We start from the raw sequence: 27,182 nt of genomic DNA on the forward strand, positions 1-27,182 counted from the left end.
GGATTATTGGAATTATCTGTTTTGCAGTAATTTCGTAGTTTATAATATGCATTATCTGCAATAACATTATGACAGTTCCATACTTTTGTTTGACACACAATACATAGAACAGATTTATCATATTTGGTCTGTAGGTAAATCATAAGTCTTTTTAAATTGCTTAACTATATACCATTCTGAATCTTTTCATTCCACCAGGAAAATACAGGTTTTTTCCCCTCTTTAAAAAAAACTAAATACCAAAATAACTATATTTAAATAAATAATGTTATGATGATGGCATTTAGAAATTCACAATAAGGCCAAAGCCTTCTATTTGCAGGGCTGCTCAGCCCTGACCCTGTGGAACACTCTGGGCAGGCCTGTGGGTTTTCTTCTGGGATAGCCTGAACTGAAGCTGGGAGGGGGCCATAGTGCTCACTCTCTTACCTTTGTTTCCTTTGCTCTGGATTTTAATTTTTGTAGGAGAGAAGTCAGCCCTAGGACTGGATCAGTTATGAAAGGCTGTGGGGAATTTCCTATTACAAATCAGAAAACAACTTAGATGTTTTCAACGCTTAACTTCAGGGCACTTGTTCCAAGACCCTCCTGTCAACACGCAGCTTCTGTTCCACCTGAGCTTCAGCTACCTGTGAGCAGGGCCAACAGCAACATCATGAGGTAGACAAGTGGTTGGACTTGGATGATACCTGGAACCGATGACACTGAATGGCGAACAAGCCATGGAGAGATCTGTGACATTTTGAAAAGGGTGTGTTGTAAAAGGTCAAATCTTTTGTTTTCCAGTCGAAGTAGTAACAGTTCTGTTGTTTGAAACCTACATACTCCTTAGAAGACTTGTTCTACTTAGAGTGGAATATTATGCCTGGGGGTGGGGGGCTGGGGCGGGGAAGAAATCAACACAAAGAAACTACAAAAAAGAGCAGGAAAGAAAAACAGTTAAGTGCCGCTCCTGTCAGTCCAGCAGTTTTTTTTCTCAATGTAACAAGAGGTTATCTGTCCGTCCAGTCTGTAGGGCCACCCTTACACACTGAAATGGAGGTGGATTAAATGCATGAGGCACCTGCTCTAACACAGAAAACTTGCAGATGTTATCAAGCAGTTCCATCTGAACTTTAACAGGACAAACAAAAGGAAATCATCCGTAGGCTGGAAACAAAACTGCAGTTTCTTTTCCCCAAACGAAATCCACGCGAAAAGTCCTGTGTGATTCCACAGTAGAAATGGAGTGATTTGAAATGTCAACGCCTCCTCACCCCCATTTGGTAAAGAAAGAAAGTACACGTCGAAATATTCTAATTCCACATGGGAACAACAAAAAACTGTCTTACCCACAGTGCCCTGCCCACAAGTCCCCTGAGCGAGGCGAGGTGGCCCCCGCGACGCCCTGGCAGGTCAGCTTGCCCCAAGCGTTGGGCCCTCTCGGAAGGACCCAACTGCCGGAAGGAGGTTTCCTTCCGCGTATGGCTTTGTGCAGGTGTGACTTCCGTCTTTAACTGAAGGCCGCCTGCATTTTTGTTTGCAGCGCTGAGGAGAAGTCCGACCGCAGGGGACTCTACCTGCTGAGAGAATGCGCTGGCAACGTGGGTGGGAGGCAGCGTCCCCTTCTGGCACCACAGAGTTGACATTAAAGTAAGAAAAGCTCTCCTAGTGGCCAGACTTGGACGCCGCCCTCCCGCATGGCGGCCGGCAGCTTTCCCATGCTCACCGCGAGACGAAGCTCTGGCCGCCTGCGGTCGGGACCCGCTTCTGCCGCAGCCATTCGGACGGGTCGCGGTTCCCGTGCTCTGTGGGCAGAGACGCCGACCCCGACGTGTGTGTCGCCAGCCGCTTCCGGCCACTCGCCACTGCCCCGACGCCCGGCCGTGCCCCGCGGCGCGGATTGGCACCACGTGAGTCCCGTTTTGCTTTACAGTTTTTATTGGTAGCTGGTGCCGACCTGGGGGTGACCGTCTGAACCGGGGTGGCCTGTCACATCTGAATGATCCGGCTAGCGGCGCCTCGTGTGGCACGGCTAACCGCAGGAATAGGTTCTACTTTCACTTTTCCTTCTTCGTGGTCTTCACACACGTCTTGAGGCTCTTGCTTAGGAGGGGCCGGCACGGCCACCTGAGTGACCGGCCACCCGCCTGGCGACAGCGTACGCGTTCGCTGGGGCCAGGCGAGCCTCGCTGGTGACGGGCACTACAGGGATCCAGTGGACGGCGCGAACTGTCTGCATGGCAGGCTGCTGGGAGGTGGAGGTGGTCACCGGGGCTGCGACGGTGGAGGTGACGGGCCATCAAGATGGGTGGACTAGACGGAGGCGAGCCTGGTGCCCTCCTGGAACCCCGTAGGGGCTGTGAGGCGCCAGGCTCGGGCTCCAGGGCTGTTGAATCTTCTTTCGACCCCTGGGAGGTGGGCGGGGGTCTGAGCGCCACCGATGTGAGCAGACAGGCTCCAGCGGGGTTGGGAGAGGCCGGGCACTTCCGAGAGCGGTCCCGGAGGGATTCTGAAGCAAGACCCTAGACCTCCTTTCCTAAAAACCTACTCAACTAATTTGCTTTCAGAGGCAGGATCTATCCTCCAGAAGGAACCTTTACCTGGTTCTTCCTGGGAACCTGGTACTTTGATTGCAATAACAATTCAGAGAGACATTGTGGCGTATTGAATTCTGCTTGCCCTTGTAGTATGGATAATTTTTTAGTGATGTGCATATACATTCCATTTAGAGTGAGTGGTTTATCAGGAAACATCGTAATTGCTTGTATGATTAATTGCGTGCAGGAATAAGGTGGCTTCGTATCTTCCTTTAGGCTGTCTACCCAGAAGCTTCCTGTTCGTTTTCTGTCTGTGAGTTGTGGGCCATTAAATTGAAGTCAGATGGGATTCCACAGCGGGTTTTGTACTCCCCGGGGGCTGGATGGGCCAGTTTGCAGCACTGGTGGTTCCCGCAGCCGGAGGCGAGGGGGCTGATGAAGTGGGCCGTGGTGTCTGGAATGTCGATGGCCAGGGGCGAGATGTGGGCCTGCTCGGGTTTCACGGGGAACTCGGCGCCTCCCGTCTCTCCCTCTTCTCGCTGGACAGGCAGCGATCACGATTTTGAGGTTTGTGTTTGGGAACCCGGACGTGCACGCGCGCTGCAGCTGCAGCGGCGGCTTCCCACGCCTCTGAAACACTGTCAGTGAATGCGCGCTTCTGGTGGACGCAGCGCAGGTGGAAATCACCACAGGCTTGGGGTCGGGGCTATGAGGTCAGCTCCGGGCAGCTCTGCCCTGGCCACTGCTGCCTGGGGACATGAAGGTCTGGACGTGGTGCTGCAGGGTGGCGCCAGCGACCAAAACTCATGTCCTTTTTGTCCTAGGATGAGTTGGGCCCCATGGTCACTGAGCGCTTCCTTAGGTACTGGAACTGGAGGCCTTACATGTGCACCATGGCCCAGTCTCACCATTGAACTGAGGGCCGCACCAGGCCGCTGGCCCTGTCCTGTTTCTTTCAATATTCTATCCAATGCTTTATTGTTCGGTTCTAAATGACCTCATACCTTTGTAAGAAATCATTTTTTTGTGTCCTTAAATTGAACAGTGTTGGTTTACATACTAAAGCCCCAATTGACAAATGCAAATTCCTTGCTGCAGTGCTCTTCCCAGCAACTGGGAAGCATTGAGATCCCAGTGTTAACTCTGCTGAATCACCAACACCAACAACAAGGGTTTTTAATAATTGGGTTTTTAATAGTTCTCCAATCTTCCCATAACTGGGAACTGATGTAACTAACAGATCCTATGATTTGCCCCAATGTGCTGATTTGCTGTGTGGTCAGTCCTTGTCATGATGATAGCACCGTCTATATTTACTCTTGTTGTTGTTGTTGGGTTCAGTGTCGATCCAAACTTGTGCTACCTACTTTCATTATCTGACCAAACCTTTTCTTTTATGCTTTTCTGAGGTATAATTTACAGATCAGAAGATTCACCTATTCCCAGTGTACAGTTTAATGATTTTCAGCAAATTTATACGTTGGGTAACCCTCATCACAATCCAATTTTGAATGCCCAGTCTTAACGTGTATATTTTCCATGGCTCACTGATGGGTCCTAAAAGCATGTACTGTACAAGCTATAGCAACACCAGACATGGGGCAAACCTGGAGATCTGCTGGTGTCCTCAAGCTTAATGTAAGGGGAAAGTGTCAATGTGGTAGATTTCAGAGACAATTACTGTTATTGAAGGGGCGATGCCAAGGGTCAAATAGAAAAGACACTAGAGGGGTCGCCTGGGTGGCGCAGTTAAGCGTCCGACTTCAGCCAGGTCACGATCTCGCGGTCCGTGGGTTCGAGCCCCGCGTCAGGCTCTGGGCTAATGGCTCGGAGCCTGGAGCCTGTTTCCGATTCTGTGTCTCCCTCTCTCTCTGCCCCTCCCCCGTTCATGCTCTGTCTCTCTCTGTCCCAAAAATAAATAAACGTTGAAAAAAAAAATTAAAAAAAAAAAAAAAGAAAAGACACTAGAAACCCCAAATGGGATCCACATAATAGGAATCAGCAAGACAGACAAGGCAACTGGAAGCAGGACACAAGAAAGACATGCTATATGGTTCAACCTTATGCTGTGGGCAGATCTCACTGCTTTGAATGGATGCGACACACTTTTGCTTGATAATGCCACCTGGTGCCTGATACCCCAGATTTCACTTAACATAAATTTCACTTAAGTTAAATTTTTCACTTAACAAATTTTTAACACATGGAATGAAAATGTTAACATATATAATATTAGCCTTGGGACTAGGGTTGAAAATTTTTATTCTTCCTCCTTTACTCTTCATCTTACAGTGAACCTATCTGTGAGAAAAGTGGGTGATATGTGACTAACATAATGATGATGATACTTTATTCTAGCTCATGCCATACCATATTTGAAATTAGTACCCTCCTGCTGCAACTCAAGCTTATTGATGAATTACACCATGTAGGAATATAAAAAAATTAAGTTGGCAGATTTTTGAGACTGACTCTAGAAGGCTGGTGTTAATCATGAAAAGATCTAATATTGAAACAGAACAACTAGAGTGAACTTGGAGGAGAATAGAACTTTTAATTTTTTCTCTCCCCCATTGTTTTTACTATCTGTGATCATGTCTTCAAGGTGGCACAATACAGAGTGGCCAGCAAGGCCTTCCTGTTGCTTTTATATGTTCCAGCTTATTATTCTTGCGAACATGATTAAGTTCTGTAAATATCTTAGTTTGGGGCTTAGCTGCAGCTACCCTGGAAAAAGAATATAGATTGAGAAAGGTACAAAATATATGTTTCCCCCTTTGGTAATGTTTAGTTGATTTGTTATTTCTTCAGAGTAATTAAAATTGGGTGTCAAGGACAATTTTTTGAACATCAAAGAAAAACAAGAGCCCTGAAAAATAGAGATATCAGAAGTATTTCTTTATTTTATCTTTATGACATGGGTTACCATGGAAATGGAAGGGGTTAGAACAGAGAAAACTAGAGAAGATATGGTACCATTGGGGATTATAATGACTTTGTGAAGGTTTCTCTTTCAGAGATAGGTTCAGTTTGGACAACTGACTAACTCACATTATGTGGTGTACTCTAAATGGCCAATAAAATTCCCAAGGTTTTTCAAAGCAAATGGTGTTTGTATCTCACCAAAGACCCACATCCAAAATGTTACCCAAGACTTGTTCATACTACTTTGAAACTATCCCCACGATTCATAGATTTTTACAATTTCTCTGTTTCTGTTGCTTTTTTCTTAAATCCCCACTATTTCTTGCCTGGATTCTGTGATGGTCTCTTTACTAAACTCCCCACCTCAGTTGTGCCTCTAAATCTATTCTGTGCATGGCTCAATGGGTCTGCTCATAGCCACCATGCTTGAATTTTTAAGTTTTCCATATCTTTCAGAATAAGGTTGACATATTAGGAAGACTCTTCATGTACTCTTCCAACATCATGCTTACCTCTTTCCTTCCTTACACTCTTATGTATCAACTGAGTACAACTATTTCATTTATTCCCTCATCTACTTAGCGAATACTGATTGAGGATTCAGCATCTGTTGGGCGCTGATCTGGGTGTTGGGAGTATAGTAGTAATACTCCCAATTTTTAGAATGATTCCTGTTTGCTCTTACATGTAGTTCTATGCATATCTTCCTCTCTTCCAGAAACTCCCTTCCTCCTTACAAGCCTATTTTCTGCTAGGTGCACTTCTGACTTACTTCTGATAAGCCTCTCCTATCTTGTAGGCTGAATGAGGTGACATGATGTGTCATCTCATAATACCCTCACCCCTCATGCATTTATCACACTACATTTTTCCTCTTCTCTTAATACTCCACTAAGGTATAAGCTCCTTAAGGCGATATATCCTACTCCTTTCTGTACCTCCAAGACTGTGCTTTGCATCTTATAGGTGTTGTTTATGGGAGATCCTTTGAAAAATCTCCAAATGGGTTATGAAATCCTAGACACTGCCTAGTAATGATGTTTCCTTCTGATGGGAACAGATGAATCAAATATACTTTGATCATTGTTTTTAAAGCAATTTATGCAAAGGTGGCCATGCCTTTTTGTGAAAGATATCAACACAGAGGGAGAAAAGAATAACATTTGCAAATCTTTTGCTTAAAGCTTTTCCTTAGAAATCTACTTGTGTGCTTTTTTAGACAACTATTTTTTTTTTTAAATGTATCTGTCTCCATAGCTAGATTAGGAGAAATTTTGATCTTAAATTTGAACTTTTATATACGAATTAAGACAAACAGAAGTTACAGAAGTTGTCATGCATTTCACCACAGATACAATTCCTGCTCTGGAGAAGACATCAGAACATAGTCTCCACTAGTAGAGCACACCTGAATATCCCATCAACTGTGGCCCAGTCCCCTCTGTTGTCTACTCCTGAGAAGGCTGGATTCTCCAGAAAACGGACCCTGAGATTTGTATATGAGAGATTTATTAAGGAGGGCTCTTGGCATCTACACGTGGGGTGGGTTGGGAGGAGGTGAGTGAAGAAATCTGCGCTGTGAACACTTATTATCCTACAGCTCTTAGTCACTTAGTGGGAAAATCTGATTTTGAGGTTCAGAACCATTAGGAAAATTCAGATTCCCATCTCCATGGAAATGGAGGGCTATCCTAGGGCAGGAAAGTTATAGTAGATCCTGGTGTTTGCTTTCAAGTTTATTTCCCTCTTCTTTCTTGCTGTTAAAACTTATCCAGTTGTTCACCTGCTATGTAGCCATTGGCTTGGAAAAAGTGACTCCGATCCTTTGTTTCAAGAGGATAAATCTGACTATTCTTAGCCAATCATTGTAATTTGATTCTGTTCTCCAGAGACTGGATTAAGAAGAGGCATGCCATCTTTCTGGCCAATTTTCATTTCATCTTTGGATGAGGGGATGTCTGCTGGTTACTTCTCAGAAAGGCTTGTTTTAAGAAAGAAACATGTTTTAAAAAACCAGTGACATTATTCTGACTCTGGATGTAGCTGGATGAAGAAGTGGTCTACAGCTGCTGCAGTCACATGCACCATGAGAAGAACCAGCATAATCTGATAAGCAAGATATTAAGATGGCAGAATGAGAAGATGGCAAGAATCTGGTCCTTAATACTTCTGTGCTACTGAATTAACCAACCCTGAAACTTCATGCATTAGGATGCTACAGAGAAACAGAATCGATGGGATATATATGAAATTATAAATTTAGTACATATATGTTCTGTTGATTTTTTATAAGGAATTAGCTCATGCGATTATGGAGGCCAACAAGTTCCAAAATTTGCTGTCAGTAAGCTGGAGGTCTAGGAGAGCTAATGGTATAGTTCCCGTTCCAGTTTGAGTCTAAATGCCCAAGAACCATAAGAGGTAATGGTGTAGTTCTAGTCTGAAGCATGACAAGCTCAAGACCCAGAAGAGTTGATGTTTGAATTTGAGTCTGATGGAAGAACACTGATGTTCCAGCTCAATGGCAGTCTGGCAGGAGGAATTCTCTCTTACTCAACTGAGCCTTTTAGTTCTATTTAGGCCTTTGATGGGTTGAATGAGACCCACCTACATTAGAGTGGGCAATCTACTTTACTCAGTCTCTCTATTTAAATGTTAAACTCATCCAAAAACACCTTCATAGAAACACCCAGAATAATTTTTTAACAAATATCAGGGCACCTCATGGCTCAGTCAAGTTGACACTTAACCGTTACAATTGATCCCTTATCAACTTGTCACCCACATGCATCTCTTTAAGCCATAATTACTCTCCAAATGAAGACAATAACAAGGTCATAATTTTATCTAGGACCATACAACCATCTTGCATACAACTGAAAATGCCCCTTCTCTAGAAGAGGAGGTAAAGTCCTTGAGTGAGGTTTGCTATTCTTCTTGATATCCTATAACTTAAATACCATGATGTAAAATTAGCAATACTTAAGTATTATGATACAAAGTCAATACATTTTATGTTACATAACAGGGGAATAAGAGAGGAAATAAGAGATATACATAAGCTAATATACATGTAAGTATATTCACAAAAAAATAAGAAGAAAAAACTCATGACAGTTAAGTGCTTATTTCTGTAACTGGTTACATGGTCATAGCTAGTATTTATCACTGCCTTCTTTTACTACCCATTCTGTATTCACTCTGCCTTCATCAAGCACCTTATCAGGTTGATTACCTGATGAGGTGACCAAAACCTTTATTCTTGAAGGGTCTGGGCTATTAGTAGTTCTGCCTGGATTGGTTTTTTTTTTTAGTCTTCTAGTGACCTTAATCACAAAGTATGGGAATACTAAGGGATATATTTCAGACATACTCTTCCTGCTCTGCATTGTAGAGTAGCAGTCCAATTTCCCATTAGCAGTCAGAATCAGTCACCCAAGACAGCACAGTAACTCCCTTCTTTGCCTGTTGATTCAGACACAATGAGTCCAAAGTGGTCAGGTGGCAGGCTTAACTTCTAGTTCAATGGAATCATTGTTGTGTCTCCTGGTGAAAGCATTCCTTCCTTAGGAACTAAGACCTCTAAGCCAGCAGACAGAAAGTTGCAAGAACAGGAAGCAAAAATTTTGCTAGTGAGTCATTAAGAGTAATAAGTGCTGCTACTCCTGTTTCCATCCTTTGATTCCTGGACCCATGAATTCCAGTTATTGCAGAAATAATTCCATATATTGAACATTGATTCAGATCATACGCAGCCATCTGGAAAACCTTGTTCCAGTCCTGCAAGGTATTAGCATCTAGCTTGTGCTATAGCTGAGTCTTCAAAGGACCATTCTACTGTTCTATCAAGTCAGTTGCTTAAGGATGGTGTGTAACACAGTAAGACCAGGAAATTCTGTGAGCCCACGCCCATGACCACAGCTCATTTGCTGTGAAGTGAATTCCTTTATCAGAAGCAATGGTTGTATGGAATACGTGACAGGGCGTAAGATATTCTATATGTCTACAGTGGTAGTTTTGGCAGAAGCATTGAATTAAAGGAAGGCAAATCAATATTCAGAGTAAGTGTCTATTCCAGTAAAAATAAAACTCTGTCCCTTCTATAATGGAAGGGATCCAGTGGAATCAACCTGCTACCAGATAGATGGATGATTACTTCAGGGAATAGTGTGATGTTAGGGACTCAGTGTTGGTCTCTGCTGCTTACAGGTTGGGCACTCAGTAATGGCCATAGGCAGGTCAACATTATAGAAGTCCATGTATATACCAGTTCCATTTGATGATGGAGTCCTGCTGTGTATGCCCAACTCTATGGCTCGATGGGTAAGATAGCACCCAGCTCATGATGGGCAGTGGGATTGCTTCCTAACTTGGTGAGCCAACAATTAAGCAGTCAGCTTCTAATAAGACCCTGTATAAGTCTCAAAAGGAGAGTAGTTATCTGTGGAAGATGGCAGGGCTTTTTCCCGAAATCCAAGAGCCTACACTGTGATTTACCTATAGGAGTCCGCCAAAAGCTCTAAATAAGATTTCTGTCTGCCACTGATATTTCAAGCATTTTTGGATCTGCCTGCCAGATCATATGGCCCAAGTAGCAGAGCAGCTTGCATGGACATGTTGCAAAGTCTCTTTAAATTCTGGGCCCCACTCAAAACTAGCAGCTTTACAGGTTACTTGGTAAATGGTCTGGAGTAGCGCACCCAAATGAGGAATATGTTACCTCCAAAATACAAAGAGGCCCTTTTAGTGGTGTGCCTTTTTTCTGGTTGGAGAGGGGGTGCTGGATACAGCAACTTATCCTTCGTGTTGGAAGGGATATCTTGACCATGCCCCACACCACTGGACCCCTCACAATTTTTTATTTATTTCTCACCCACTGACACACAAATGTCTTCCCAACAAGGTTAGGATACTTCTTGCTTGCCAGATCCAGTCAGTTCAATGCCATCAGTGTAATAGACCAGTATGGTATCTTGTGGAGAGAAAGGTGATCAAGATCTCTATGAACTAAATTATGACATGGCTGGAGAATTGATATACTCCTGAGGTAGAACAGTGAAGGTCTCTTGCTGGCTTTGCCCACTGAAAGCAAACTGCTTCCAGTGGGCTTTAAATGACAGGGATGGAGAAAAAGGCTTTTGCAAGATCAATAGCTGCATATCAGGTACTAGGAGATGTGTTAATTTGCTCAAGCAATGAAACCACATCTGATATAGTAGCTGTAACTGGAGTCACCACATCCTTAAACTTACAGTAGTCCACTGTTATTCTCTAAGATCCATCTGTCTTTTGTAGCCAAATAGGCATGTTGAATGGGGATGTGGTGGGAACCATCATCTCTGCAATTTTTCTTTTTATTTATTTATTTATTATTATTTAAAAAAAATTTTTTTTTTTTCAACGTTTATTTATTTTTGGGACAGAGAGAGACAGAGCATGAATGGGGGAGGGGCAGAGAGAGAGGGAGACACAGAATTGGAAACAGGCTCCAGGCTCTGAGCCATCAGCCCAGAGCCCGACGCGGGGCTCGAACTCACGGACCGCGAGATCGTGACCTGGCTGAAGTCGGACGCTTAACCGACTGCACCACCCAGGCGCCCCTCTCTGCAATTTTTCAAATCTTTGATGGTAGCACTAATCTCTGCCATCCCTCTAGGAATGTATATTGCTTTTGCTTTACTATTTTCCTAGGTAAAGGCAGTTCTAGTGGCTTCCACTTGGCTTTCTCACCATAATAACCCTAACTCCGCAAGTCAGAAAACTAATGTGGGAGTTCTGCCAGCTGTTAAGTCTGTCTAATCTAATTATGAGTTCCAAAACTGAAAAATAACTATGGGTCATTTTGGTCGACCCACTGGGTTTGATGGAACTGATAGGCCTACAGTGAGGTGGACCTGGGCTCAAACTCCATTGACTTTTATAAGCCTTTACTCTAGCTGGTGACCACAGTGATATTTTGGATTTCTCGGAATTAGTGTCAGTTCAGAGCCAGTGTCCAGTAGTCCCTGGGAGATCTGGTTATTTTCTTTTCCCCAATGTACAGGTCCTCTGGTAAAGAGCCATAAGTCCCTGCGGGAAAGACTGGAGAAAGGTTAATAGTATAAATTTTTGGCGGTGTACTGGGGCCCTTCCTCAAGGGCATTTGGCCTCCCCTTTAGTCAAGGGGTTCTGGGTCTGTAAACTGGCTCAAGTCTGGGAGAGGCCATGGCTCTCTGTTTTTATGATTCAGGTTAGACTTTTCATTTAACTTAGAACTTTTTTGCTTATACAGATCATGTAAGAATTTAGTAGACGTGCTACTTATTTCACTTATAGGAACACCATGTTCAGCTAGCCAGTATCGTAGGTCTGTATGAGTCGGACTGTTGTTGACTGTTGCTTTCACTCTGCTATTATGGTAACCCTGCCCACCTTGCCTTTGGTAGTTGAATGCCCTCATTTCACCCCTGCCACACCATGATCCATTTACTCTCATTACATTTAGGTTTCCCAATTCAAGGACTGCAGTCCCCACTGTAAGGTCTGGCCTCCAGAGAATAATGATCGCAGCTCTTCAAGGATGCTGGGGGGTGCCTGGGTGGCTCAGTTGATTAAGCGTCCGATTTTGGCTCAAGTCATGATTTCAAGGTTCGTGAGTTCAAGCGGTGCGTCAGGCTCTGTGCTGACAGCTCAGAGCCTGGAGACTGCTTTGGATTTTGTGTCTTACTCTCTCTTTGCCCTTCCCCCACTCACCCTCTGTCTCTCTCTCTCAAAAATAAATAAACATTAAACATAAAAAAAAAAAAAAGGATGCTGGGGCTTCCCTCACAAATTTATTTCTTACAGTCTTGATGAAAGGTACGTATTCTGGACACTCCCAGAGTGAGTGAGTATGTCTTAAAAGACAAGTCCATTCCAATCTCCATAAGTCTTTGAGGCCCTTCTTCTACACTAAACTAGGCATGTCCAGCACTTCCAACTTGCTCACTGTGGGCCACCATTTGGTCCATGTTTCAGCCAACCAACCAAAGAAACTGTTCAAGCCCTTCCTAACTCCCCAAGCTGCATAATTCAATACAGAATTTCTGCTTACTGAGAAATTAGTAAATTCAACCTGATACAGTTTTATGTTCCTTTCTCTATTATCCCACACCCTCAACGTCCATTTCCATACATGTTCTCTAGATTTCTGTTTGTATAAATTAGAAAGTTTAAATATTTGGGAGGGGGAAGTGTAGCACACCTCTTATGAGTCGTACTTGTACCTTACTTCTGGGGGCCTTCTGAAGTTTGAGTCAAGTTATAGGTCTAGAAGCAAAGAGAGATTGTAGCGGTTGGTCCTGAGGAGACTGAACATTGTCTTGTATGACAATTGCCTCAAGCGAGGCCATTACAGTTTTCTCAGTCAGGATTAATCCCCTCAGGGGTAAAGAGTTCTCTTCTATTGGGGGTAGAGAGGCCTCATTCTTTATGGGTGGAGGGGCTGCTTCCACTGGCAAAGAAGTTTCATCAGAATTTAGGGGCTCAATGGCCCCAGCATCATCAAAGTGTTCCCACATTCCAACTTTCAGGATCCCATCCCTTCCCAAGCCAATACCCTCACTTTAATGCTAGACACTCCATGAAGCTGGGAGTTCAATTTGCATTGTTATTCAGTCAGTTGCAGTATAAAGTTCTGTGTTTGATTTTCAGCAATTTCAGCCCTGCTGCTACAGGAGATAAGGGTCTCCTTCAGGACATACGTTGAAGCTTTCAGGTCATTTGTGCGGTGCTTAATATTTGGCTAATTCATTCTTTAATTTGACAAATACCTATTGAATGTCAGCTGTGTTCCAGCTAGGCATATGGCATGCTTCAGTGAACAGAGAAACAATGATGCTTTTTGTGGAACTGACATTCTAGTATATAAGCGAATGGTCAATAGAGGTTTGGGTTTATTTAAGTTTATTCCAAAATAAAAACCTACTACTTCAAACTGACATTTCTTGCATACCCATGCCTAAGAAGCAGATACGACTTAACGTAAACTTATAGACACAACACCATCAAATTGTTACTCAAATGAGACTCAAGCTTGGCAGGCTGTCAGGAGTTTCATTCCTATCAATAAACAGTGTCTGGAACTTATCTATTGCCCCAAGCCTGCTGTAGAGTGAGCCTGTATAAACGACTGTGTGGCCACCAATGTTAAGCTCCTTGGTCCCAATTCTAACCCTACTGTATACGTAGACTCTTGCCTCTGTTCTGTGTTTGGACTTCACTCTCTGCTGGTAATGGATTCCAGCCCCGAACCCTGGCCAAATTGTCTGGGCTTGGAGAGCTGACTGGTCTTGCCAGCCCCCTCTCTCTTGGGGATCTGGATCCTATCCCAGTGTTCTCCTGTCTGCAGTCCACTGACTAAGGCCCTCTTATAACCGAGACAACCCTTCCCACTCCAAACATAAAACTGTCATTTATTGGATAATAACACTTCCCATTTAACCAATTTCTGGTGTCATGCTGTCACCTGGCATATTTGAGATGATGACTATCAACATTAACCTGGACTGGACTCAGGTTTTGTGTGTCCCCTTAGAAGCTGAAATTGGGGGGAATTTTATTGTCCTATCTATCAGGCTGGCCCTGTCCCTACTTGGTTTACCTCCCTCTCTCTTATAGGTCTATAGCTGGGGTTCTCTTCTGAATCTGCTGCCAAGACCGATCAGATCACAACACAAAGAGTGGGACTTTTCAGCATTCTGTAGAGTCTGCTTTTCTAAACAGTGCTTTAGACTTTAATGACTCTTAATCATAGTTATAGGTAACATCTTATACTTTCTGTAGTAGATTAGGCCACCTGGAAAAGAATCATTTTCAAAAATTGTCTAAGATTCAGATGCTGCACCAAATGTTTATGCCTTTTGCAAGCAGTATGGTCCTATTCCAACATATGCAGAGTGCAGATCGGTGTTCCTTTTAACTTCAACAGTGATAAATATTTATTAAACCTGCACTATGTTCATGGCACCACACCAAGTGCTGCTATAACTATTTTTCCTTTCCAGGAAAAATAAATTCAAATATGGACTAAAAAGCCCAAACTCATGAAACTGGACTGACTTTGTTTCTTAAAAATTGAACATATTACAGCTGTGTGCTTAAACCTGATTTAAACAGGATGAAGACATAAACATGCTTATTGTTGGGCATATAATACTGTCTGAATAAATAGACCAAGGGAAAACTTCCTCTAAAAGCTATAGCACATGTATGTGAAGATGGTAGTTAACTTACACATTCTTCTGCTATTCTGTGACATGGCCAATTCAGAGTGCCTTGGCATTAATCTTAAAGACATCTAAAGATGCTCTCTTTTCCCCACTCTTTTTCTATGAAAGTATATGTGAACCTTACTTGCAATAAAAATCTCACAATATTTTATTTCTTTTTAATGTACGATTTCTGTCAAATGCTGTGTGGAATAAATCAGCACTGACTTTTCAGATTCCAATGCTGTTCCAGAGTTCTAGCAGCTGTAACACATATTTACATCTTCTAATACCCTTACTATTAAGGAGATAAATGCAGAGGCAGAATTTTTGTGTATGTATAAATATAAGCTTGGCCAATTGTGTCACTAACAAACTTCCTTCAGAAAGCTTCCAATGTTGAATTTTAATTATGTGCTTGAACAATTAAGACTTTGGGATTTGGGTTTTGAAATACTTATTAGTAGAAAACATATTGAAATGTTGGATGTTCCAGATAAGTCTCTTTAATGATTTTGCATATCTGTGTCATGTTTGAATTAGAAATATCATTACTATTTTGATTTTATACATCTGTGAACCTAAAAACCTGCAGGACTAACTGTCCAGGAAAAATTAGTACTTGTTGCTCAAGTACTAATAAATGATCCAAGTTTTATGTAATTCTCACTATTTCAACATATTCTCTTCAGTATTTTGCTCTGTAAGACTTTCTGACCTCGTCATTTGTGGTTAAAGATAATATTTTACAGATCAAAGCATAGGGACCTTGTGGAGGAAGGCAAATATCTTGAATAGTGCCAGAAGCAAGTAGTGGTAAATAGTATTACACAAAAAACCTTTTTACAGATTAGTGAACTAAAACTCTTATGGTTAAAGATAACTGCCACAGATTAGCAGAAGTTCCTAGTTTCATTAACAATTCCCCATTTTTAATAAATGCCCTGCTTTACCCATGATTTTGTGGATAAGAAGTTAGTTGAGAAAGTTGCTCATTCCTCTATAATCACTTTTATTTAGTGATGTTAATTTGTGAATAATTTTCTTGTTTGTTGAGGCATGTGCCATGAAGTTCAGATGCAGGCTACTCTTTGTCCAAGAAAACTAATTAGTTAAATGAGAATGGGTTGTAATTATCAGAGGTGATACCAGCAAATATTTTTTCAACTTTATATAAAACAAACTTTATAACAGTTAATTACATCACAGAATTTTTTAGTAGGAGCTGTAAGCACTAACAATAAGCATTTAGTGAGTGCTTGCTATATGTTGATATTTTTGCTATGCTCATTATATACTTTATTTCATTTAATTCTCCCAAGAGTCCTATGAAGTATGTGCCATTATACTTTATTTTAATGTCACTGAATCTGATATTGCAAAGAAAAGTTTGTGCCTAAGGACAGATAGCTACCAGGTGGGTGTTGGGAATCCTGGGTTGGGTAATCGGACTAAACTTCCTTTGCTCCAATAACATTTTGTCAGTGTCTTTTACACGAGGATGTCTTATCTTCCTTGTAAGCTCATTGAAGGGAAAGACTATCTGTTGCTATTATGCTATAAACAAAATGTCTTATAAATTCCTTGATATAGCTTTGCTGTTGAGGAGTGCAAACATTCATTCAAAAATTACTATTAAGCATCTACTTTGTGCCGAGTTCTATTGCAGTAGCTGGAGATACAGTGGTGAACCAGAAAAACAAGGTCTTTATTCTTGTTTTTAAAATTTAAAAAATTTTTAAAGGACAATTAACTTGCATAAAGCATTTATTTTTGCCATTGAGTCTTTATGGCATTATATTATACTAATGTTATTAGTTTTAAATAAGAAAACACTATATTTATTTTACTAATGCACATTAGTAAGTATGCATTATTAGAGATATTTTTATATGCTGTATTAAATGTATAAGTTCCTTTGTTTTATTTATTATGAATATTATGGAATATTTGAAAATAGTTTAAAGTATAAGTTCTTTGCTTTAAAAAACCACATTACAACATTAAACATTCAGAGTAAATCTCTTATCTTCAGTTATTTATATTTTTAAAGAGTCCTGTATAAAGATTTCTTCTCTGGTTTGCTAAGTACCTTTAATATATTCATTCCTTCAACATATATATTATGAAGTCACAGCAGTGGAGAAAACAGGCAAAACTATTGCCTTCAAGGAGCTTAATTTCTTATGTGAGAGAGAGAAAAATAAATAAAGTATTACATTATAAAGTATACTAAAGAGTAACAAGTCCTATGGAGTGGAATGAAGCAGGAAAGGGGGCAGAGAGTGCTAGAAACAACTGGAATTTTAAATATTTGGATATTGTATTTCTTCAGTTTTTGAATTAATAAAATATAGGCCTTCTACACTATTTTCTGTCTACCATCCCACCTCCCCATGTAGATATATTTCTTGTGCCCCAGGAGGCTGACCCCTGTAGAATGTTTCACTAGGGACCCTCTCCACCACCACTTCCCTTCCCTGGCTTCCAGCTGGGCTTAGCCAATTGGCTACATGGCAGGAGATAAGAAAGCAGGAGGAGAGAAAGGTAGGAGTATTTATCCCACCCTTCCCAATTTCATCATAGTTCTAGCAGTGGCTGTGTTCCTTTACCACCACAGCTTATCACTGGTCAGTCTGTATCTAGAGTTGCACCTCTTACCAGTCTCTCTATCTTTGCACTTCAGGTTTAAAGGCTTGGTAATGGTGTCTCACTTTTGCTAGCCTCTACGTACTTAACCTACCCTTCTTGGTACATTTAATCCTGCCCACACATTGGTAAACAGCCCTTTCATTAAACTCATTGGACTAAAAACCCTTTGGAATGTATCATCTTCTTCTTTTTTTTTTTTTTGCTCCTGAGACCTCCTGAACTATTTCAAAAGAGATATAGCACAAACTGTTGGAAATAAAGCCTTTCAAAAACTTTTATATTGCGCATCACAGCATTACATTCAATAGCAAATAAATTACAAACAACTCATACAACCATACAACAAATTATTAACAAATGAGATTACATTAACATGAGAAAATATTATTCATCTCTTCAGTGAGACTTATGAAGAAGACGTGGGAACAGAAAGAGTATTTGAAAAAAAAAAAAAGAAACAGAGTATTTGAGGTGGGGTGAAGACCCATGTCAAGGAGCTTTGTTCTTATGTTTTCTTCTAGGAGTTTCATGGTTTCAGGTCTTCTATTTGTATTTAGTCCATTTTGGAATTAATTTTTGTGAGTAGTGTAAGATATGGGTCCAGTTTCATTCTTTTACATGTGAGTATCCGATTATCCCAACTCCAGTTATTGAAGAGAGTGTCTTGTCTCCTTTGAGCATTCTTGGAGGCCTTGTCAAATATTCATTGACCATATATGCTTGGGTTTATTTCTGTGCTCTCAGTTCTGATCTACTGGTCTGTTTGTTTTTATGCCAGTACCATACTGCTTTGATGACAATAGCTTTATAGTATAGCTTGAAATTAGGAAGTTTCTTACCTCCTGCTTTGTTCTTCTTTTTCACTATTTCTTTGGCTATTTTGGGGATCTTTTGGGGTTCCATATAAATTTTAGAAGTGTTTTTTTTCCTATGTTTGTAAAAAATGCCATTGGAATCTTGATAAGGATTGAATTGAATCTATAGATAGCTTTTAGCAGTGTTGACATTTTAACAATAATTCTTCCAATCCACAGATACAAAATACCTTGTCATTTGTATCTTTCTCAGTTTGTTTCACCAATGTCTTATACTTTGCAGTGTACAGATCTTCCACCTCCTTAGTTAAATTTATTCCCTCAAATTTTATTATTTTTTATGCTATTACAAATGGGATCAATTTCTTTATTTCTCTTTCAGAAATTTTGTTGTAGTGTACAGAAATGGTACTGATTTTGTATATTATGTATTCTACAACTTTACTAAATCATTGATTAGATCTAACAATTTTTTGTTTGAGTCTTTAAGATTTTCTTTATATCATATCATAAAATCATATAATCTGCAAATAAAGACAATTTTACTTCTTCCTATCCAGTTCTGACATCTTTTCTTTCTTTTGCTTGCTTAATTGCTTAGCTAAGACTTCCAGTACTGTGATAGATAGGAGTAACAATAGTGGGCACCCTTATCTTGTTCCTGATCTTAGAGGCTAAACTTTCATCCTTTCACCATTGAATATGATGTTAGCTGTGGGCTTGTCATATATGGACTTCTTTACGTTGAGATGTGTTCCTTCTATGCCTAATCTGTTAAGAGTTTTTATCTTGAGTAGATGTTGAATTTTACAGATACTTTTTCTGCATTTACGGAGGTGATTATATTCTTTTCTGTCATTCTATTAACATGATATAACGCATTGATTTGCATATGTTGAACCAGCCTTGCATCTCAGGGATAAATTCCACTTGATCATAGTGAATGATTCTTTTAATGCGCTGCTGAATTCTGTTTGCTAGTATTTTATTGGGAATTTTTTTTTGTCTCTACATTTATCAGGAATATTGGCTTAGGGTTGTGGGGTTTTTTTTTGTTGTTTTGTTTTGTTTTGTTTTTTCTCTATTAGTGTCCTCTTCTGGTTTTGGTATCAGGATAATGTTGTCCTAGTAAAATAAGTTTGGGAGCATTCCCTCTTCCTTACTTTTTGGAAGAGTTTGAGAAGAATTGGTATTAATTCTTCTCTAAATGATTTGGTGAAATACACCAGTGAAGCCATCTGGTCCTGGGCTTTTCTTAGTTGGGATATTTTGATTACTGATTCAATCTTCTCACTAGTAATTGGTCTGTTCAGATTTTTTTTTTTATTTATTCCTGATTCAGTCTTGGTAAATTGTATGTTTCTGAGAATTTTTCCATTTCTTCTCAGTTGTCCATTTTGTTTGTTCATAGTTGTTTATAGTAGTCTCTTATGATTCTTTGAATTTCTGTAGTATCAGTTGTCATTTTTCTTACACTTTAATTGTAAAACTTAGCTATAATTATTAACAGACCTGGACTTGCAAGGTTGAAACAGTTTTTGTAAAATAGAAAGTTTAATTTTACGTATAGTTTCCAATGGTTTGTAATCAAGGCACACTCTCCCAAACAAACAATCTGCTTTATTTTTTGTAAATTTTTAAATGTTTATTTATTTTTGAGAGAGAGAGAAAGAGAGAGAGAGCACGAGTAGGGGAGGGGCAGGGAGAGAGGGAGACATAGAATCTGAAGCAGGCTCCAGGCTCTGAGTTGTCAGCACAGAGCCAGATACAGGGCTCAAGCTCACAGACTATGAGATCATGACCTGAGCTGAAGTTGGATGCTTAACTGACTGAGCCACCAGCGCCTCGAACAGTCAGCTTTAGAACTGAGTATAAACAAAAGAAATCATGTTAACATCTAGACAGCTATATTAGGTAACCTGGTTCTTAGTCTTTCAATGTGTGTTCATCAGCCTTTATTTCTATTGACCTATCTTCTAGTATATTCACATTTCAGATTTCCATTTAGTACATTCGGTCTGAAGACTGATATCTGACTGGATTTCAAGGAGAAAAAAACTAAAAAGAAACTAAAAAGGAAAAACTAAAAAGGAACTTAATTTCAGATTTCTTAATCAAGAATTTACAGACAAATCTGATTCTTGAGGAAATACTCTTAAGAGGGAATTCTGAAAAGTGATATTCCAGAGTATGTGGAAAATAGATATATTCTGATGAAGTGCCAGTGTTGAAAGTCCAAGTGCTTATGCTCCAATGACCACAACCCTAGATCTGGTTGTTTGATGTTTTAATTCAATTCACTTTTAGTTGTTTTGCTTTTCATTCAACAACAAAGTGCAGCATTATATTTTGGGGGGTAATATTCTAATATTTTTCTAAGTGTGGGATAATGAGTTTATCCTCTCCATCAGTTGTCACTCATGAGGTATCCAGAATCATCAAACACCAATTGTCATAACTTTGATGTTGAAGGAATGCTGGTTTACTTTAGTAGACATTGGACCAGGTGACTAATCAATATTACGCATCTCTAATTGCAGTGAGCCACAGAAACCTATTTCTCCTTGTTACAATGATCTCTATGAATGGAGTGATTTATCATATAAGTGATAAGGGGATGTACTGATGAAATATGCATGTTTTATTTCAATGCTACAGAACCAAACAGGGGGCTGTTTTTCTTAGTCATTATTTTCTGATGTTTTTAGCAAGCTTACTTATTCTGCTGTTCACTCTTTATGTTGCTACAAATTCCCAAGCAATCAAGATGCATTTTTTCCTACTGAACATGTATTCCCCCAAAGGTGACCAATTTTGACAAAATTTCTTTCTTTTTTTAATTTATTTTGAGAGAGAGAGAGAAGGGGCAGAGAGAGAGAGAGGCAGAGAGAATCCCAAGCATGGTCTGCACTGTCAGTGCAGAGCTCCACATGGGACTTGATCTCATGAACTGTGAGACCATGACATGAGCAGAAATCAAGAGTTAGACACTTAACCGACTGAACTACCCAAGCACCCCTAGACAAATTTCTTTTAATGCAAATCCAGTTAAATTTTTTTCTATAAAATCATTCATTCATACCAGTTAATACATGTTATGGATTTCTTTGTAGTTTTAACTAGGCGCCAAATTACAATATACAAATCTACATAAATGATGTAGGGTAGAGCTAAAAATAACAATGCTTCGTTGCCAGCTATGTGACCTTATTATAAGCCTAATCATATCAATGTTAATTATTAAGTATGAAGATGATTCCTTTAATTTATTTTTTCTATCAATTCATGCCTGGTAGTTTAGCTCTAATTATCCATAATCTCTTCTCAAACTCCCTTGTGATCAGATCCCTTGTAGAGGACCATCAAATACTGAATGGGCTGTTGAAAGGTTCCTTCCTACCCAATGGATAGAAGATTCTAGGATGTCTTAATATACTTAATACTTTATTTAAATCACTCCTGGTGTGTGATTTATATATAGATCGGCTCTCTTGAATATATAACTGAATACAGTTATTAACAGGGCATTTCTAGGTCCTATTGGGTCTCAATAGGACCTACAAAGAAAACTTGTCTCAGATTCCATTCTGGGACTGCTTTATTATGAACTACTAATAAATTACCCCACAAGAGGTCACCAAAGCTCCAGTTTTTTATGGAGTATGAGTTTATGACTTTTTGGCCTCACAAAAGAATTGAAAAAGATTTTGTTCCTTGGTTTTCTGCTTACTCAGTAGGCAGATCTGTCAGTCTACTCCAGCTAGACACGAAGGCAAGTAACAGAATTAGGGCTTAGTTAGGGCCAAAGCAGTTTATGGACATTTGTAGCCATCTGTTGTATGGGCCAACTATTATAAGGATATCCATAGTTTGTACTTCAGAAAAATGGTTCCTTAACATAATTTATATGTGAGGAGAAAGGAAAAGACAACACAGGCACCTTCTAACCTTAGTAACTAAGCTCCTTTAGCTCCTTTATCCATAAATTAGACCCTTGTAAAGACACATTAGCACTTTTAGGCTTTTGGTTTATATTCCACATTCTTGTACATACCAGAATGATAGAAGAGAGATCATATAAAAGAGGCTTGTGCACAGGGTGCCCTGGGTGGCTCAGTCGATTAAGTGTCCCACTGTTGATTCAGCTCAGGTCATGATCTCACAGTCCTGAGATCAAACCCTGTATGTGATTCAATGCCGAGTGTGAAACCTGCTTGGGATTCTCTCTGTCCCTCTCTTTTTGCCCCTCCTCTGCTTGATTGTGTGTGCATACTCTCTCAAAAAAAAGTAAATAAATATTAGAAAAAAAATAAAAGAGGCTTGCTTGCAATAAATAACTGCTTGGGGAATATTGAATTAAGAAATACTAGAAGTACTCTCAGTGATGGAAAATTGCTGGATCTAACTACTTGTTGGGAAGATTTTTAGAAGTAAGTAGATTTCTGTGAAGGATCTTTAAGAAAAGCTTCAATTTTCTTTATAGCAAACGTGAATATTAATTTTTTTAATGTTTACTTATTTTTGAGAGAAAGAGAGAGTGAGAGAGCACTAGCACGTGTGAGTTGGGGAGGGTCAGAGAGAGAGGGAGACACAGAATCTGAAGCTGTCTCCAGGCTCTGAGCTGTTAGCACAGAGCCCGACGCGGGGCTCGAATCCATGAACCGTGAGACCATGACCTGAGCCAAAGTCTGATGCTTAACCGACTGAGCCACCCAGACATCCCTATAGCAAACATGAATATTAAAAGAAATTTGAAATTATGGATTAGGAAAAAGTTAGGTTTTTAAAATTTTTTTTAAATGTTTATTTTTTGAGAGAGAGAGAGAGAGAGAGAGAGAGAGAGAGAAAGAATGAGCAGGGAGGGACAGAGAGAGAGGGAGACACAGAATCTGAAGCATGCTCCAGGCTGAGTTGTCAGCACAGAGCCTGACATGGGGCTCAAACCCACAAACCATGAGATCATGACCTGAGCCAAGTCAGACACTTAACCGACTGAGCTACCAGGCGTCCCAAAGTTAGTTTTAAATTTGAGTTGGGGCACCTGGGTGGCGCAGTCGGTTGAGCGTCCGACTTCAGCCAGGTCACGATCTCGCGGTTCGTGAGTTCGAGCCCCGCATCAGGCTCTGGGCTGATGTCTCAGAGCCTGGAGCCTGTTTCCGATTCTGTGTCTCCCTCTCTCTCTGCCCCTCCCCCGTTCATGCTCTGTCTCTCTCTGTCCCAAAAATAAATAAACGTTGAAAAAAAAAATTAAAAAAAAATAAATTTGAGGATATTTCCCCCCACTCTTAGAAGCATTCCCCCAACCCTTATAAACGTATTACCTTAACATAAAAATAGTGTTATTTGATTTCTCCACTCCCTAGATCTTAGAATAAATGGTGTTACTTTTAGAAGCCTTGTGCAGTAAAATTATTGGCTGTATGTCTACTTAGCTGGGGTCACTAGTTGCATTTTTTAATGAGTTCTATTACATAGGGGCAGGGGTACAGACAGAACCTTCTCTTATTTTTTCACTTTTCTTCTTGAAATGGGGAATATTTAACTTGAAATATTGTGATTTAAACATATACAAAAAGAAGTTTTATTGTTGTGAATCAAGTGTTTGAACATTCTCATGCTTTCATATGAATAAAGAGTATTAAAATTACAAAGAATATTAGAATAGTAAGGATGGAAAGACCTGTAAAGATCCCAACCCTATCAACATAAAGAGGTTTAGACAAGATGATTTCTAAGGTCCTTTCAAGTCTGAAAATGTATGGACTTCATTTAAATTCTCACATTTTGGACTATAAAATGTCCATTTCTACTCCAATGAGAATGTTTTGGGTGGAGGGCTTTTCTTTTTTGAATTGTGATCTTATACCTCATAGTTTGGGAGCTAAAAATCAGAACATGAAAATCTAATTTTCTACAGTTAACTGAGATTCTGCAAGATTTCCTCAGCAATATTTATTTAATATATATTTTCAACTTCCATGTTAATGAGCATACTGTTTCATTAAATGCTTTTGTAATATGTTAACATGTTAAACATGTTCATTTTCTTTTGAAGGTGGGAGACTCTTGTATCAGAGATGCTCATGAACTAAAAGGCCCAAGTGACTAATAATATAAGGACACTGCATTTCTATTTGATTTGAATCATTACTCAGCAAAAAAAGGAGAAATGAAATGTAGGCTAGTCAGGAGAGTGGGAATGAAGGAGTAAACCAGTCCTACTATATGAAAAGGCAAATTATAGTTATAAGAATCTCAAAGAATCACACAGTAAGCCATTTTGGTATCACTGCTATCTATTTCTCCATCCTAGGCTAGTGTTAGCTGATTAGCACTGGTTGTCCCCAATTTACTCTCTGTAAGCCCTAGGTAGGCACTGCTAGAGAACATTTCAAATATGTGTGTTACAAATAAGTGTGAGTCACCAACTCCTGGCCCAGCTGAAATGACACAGTCAGGAGAGGATTAGGATTGCATCAGCACTGCATGAACTTTACCTCATGCCTGACATTGGATTCTGTGCTTAGGACAAAGGCTTTCCTAGTTCTTTCACAAAAGTAACAGTACATTTGAGAAAAAAGGGACATGAATATGGACCACTATATTGTTGCATCCATGCTAAGGCATGCATTATTTTTTTAACAGTTTTATATCTTTGAAATCAGGTTGCATGTTACAAATGCTGTTGGCAAGGTGATAGTCATAAGTAGTCTTGGTTTGTATGGGTGCAAACTGGATCACAGCTGTTCATATTGCCTTCCCTTCACCGATATGTACATTGTTGATACAGCATGAGTTGAGCTAATTACCCTTTATAGTGCTTTTAAAGATGACACTATAATTCACCATTAGATTGAAAAGTTCTAGCCTTGGTAGAAAGGCTAGAAACAGTGCAGTGGGGTGTCTTTTTGGTATTAGTAAAATAAAATATTTATCATTGGAGCGGTGACCCCCTTTCTTATTGTCTTGCCAATTAATAAGATGCTTGAAGGATCCTAAGAAAGGAAAATACAAGTTTTTTAAATTGTGTAAGGTGTTGTGACTGAGATATAAGCAAAGGATTGATTGCCTGTCATTTTTCTATAACACGTGTGGTCTCCAGACAAAGATCATCAGCATCACCTGGGAACTTGTAAGAAATGTAGAATCTCAGGCCCGATCCAGACTTACAAAGTCAGAATCTGCATTTTAAGAAAATTTTCAGGTGATTCATATGCACATTAAAGTCTGAGAAATACCACTATCACAGGATAAGCACTTAACTGAAGGCAGGAGAAATTGCCAAATCCCTTTGAAAAGATGAAAGAAGTTTTAAAACAACAAGGAGTTGATGTGATCAATCCATTCATCATACAGGGCTGTCATTCAAGTGTCAAAAACCAATATCGGAAACTTTTGCTGGGTTTGAACAGCAACTGCTTAACTTTCTGTAGCAAGTCAATGGAGGAAAAATTGAGACTATTAGTAGGTTAAATAAGAAGTGCTCACAAAAGCCTGGGCTCTTTGATAGATCTCAAAATTGCACCAAAAGAATTCTTTCAATATGTATGAAATGAAAATTCTAAGTTATAAGAAAGCATTGTTATAATTGTATTGACAGCTTGTTTTTTGTTCCTTAGTGTTCTGTGAAATAATGTATCTCCTAATTGATGGTATCTTAGACTTAATGAAAAGCAGTATAACACAGTGTGCTAAGTGCTATAATAGCAAGGAACAGAGAATTCTTTGGAGCAAACAGGAGACCATATCTCTCTCATAAGCAAGGAAGGTGTATTGCCTTGAACAAAAGTTAGGCAGGTAAAGAAGAGAATAGAGTGAAGTGCACTGAAGAGAGGGGAGTGTTCCAAGGCAACAAGGCAGCTTGTCAAGAAGCAGATAGAGAAATGGAACCAGGTTTTTATCTGGGGCAGGGAAGCAGACAGAGATTGCTGGATTTGTAGCTTTGCCTTAGCTGCGGTGTTACAGAGCAAAGGCAAAGGTAAGTACCTCTGAACTTCAAACGTAGTTTTGGTAGCTTACAACTCCTTTTCCCGCAGGGAGAATGGACCTTGCTTGGGGCCAGTTTTCCGTTGAATTAGGTTTAGGGACAAAGGTTGCTTTGTCCTTGGATTTTCCTGAATGAGTTTGGCCCGAATTTAAGGAATGGAACATTAGTTTTGATGGCTAGAGGTGAGGTTCTCAATCCTGTCTGCATATTTTAATCACTCCAATGATGTCTGAACCTCACTCACTGAAATTCTGAGTTAACTGCCTGGGGAAGGAGCATAAGTATTGGCATTTTTTGCCCTCTCCCCTCTTGATACTATTAGGTAGCTTATCTTAAAACCACAGGCTTCGGGTCAGAGTGAGTTTGGGTTAGAGGAGCAGCTGGTCAGCAATATACATGAACTTCAGGGACCGTAAGTTTGCAAAGGAAGTGAAGCATCATTCAAACCTTTGCCCTTTAGGGGAAATTGAAGCTGACTTTCTGCCATTATCTTGTGAGCCTCAGGAGTAACCAGACATCTTTGAACATCTTGGAACCCTAGGATAACCGATCTCTTTTCTGGCATTATGTGGGTGTTTGGGGTGTAAAAGCTTTCCCTTTCAGGCTCCCAGATATGTACTTTTCAGGGCAGCCATTAAGGTGGTGCTGCTGAGCTAGTCATATTTCACCTTGGAAATGCTGCTGGAGGCAGTGGTGCTGTCTTTTCCTTTCTTTCCACCGAGTGTAAGGCTCTTACAAGGTCAAAGAAAATAGCCTAAAGTTGGTGTCCGTGTATTTGTTCAGAGAATTTAAGCTCAAGGAAGGCGTATGCACACTGGATAAGAAGGCGGACACTCATCCATGATGAGAGTATACTGGTGGCATCTCTGCTACCTCTTAACATAAATATGATTCATAGCGAATAACCTTGCTCAGTCCCAGCAGTGAGAAAGGCATCTGAATGGGGAGCTTAAGTGAATGTACACAAGGCTGGCAGTAGACATTTGAACCTAAGTGTAGTAGGAACATGTTCTAGAATAAAAGAAGTGGTGGGTTTGCAGAAGTTGAAGGTAACATT

At 40.1% G+C, this 27,182-nt stretch overlaps 1 pseudogene; it reads right to left on the minus strand.

Moving 5' to 3' along the window:
* Positions 1 to 471: 471 nt before the first annotated feature.
* Positions 472 to 27,182, minus strand: part of LOC123609957 — a 52,326-nt pseudogene continuing 25,615 nt past the window's right edge.

Source organism: Leopardus geoffroyi, chromosome B2, assembly GCF_018350155.1.
Source record: "Leopardus geoffroyi isolate Oge1 chromosome B2, O.geoffroyi_Oge1_pat1.0, whole genome shotgun sequence".
NCBI lineage: Eukaryota > Metazoa > Chordata > Mammalia > Carnivora > Felidae > Leopardus > Leopardus geoffroyi.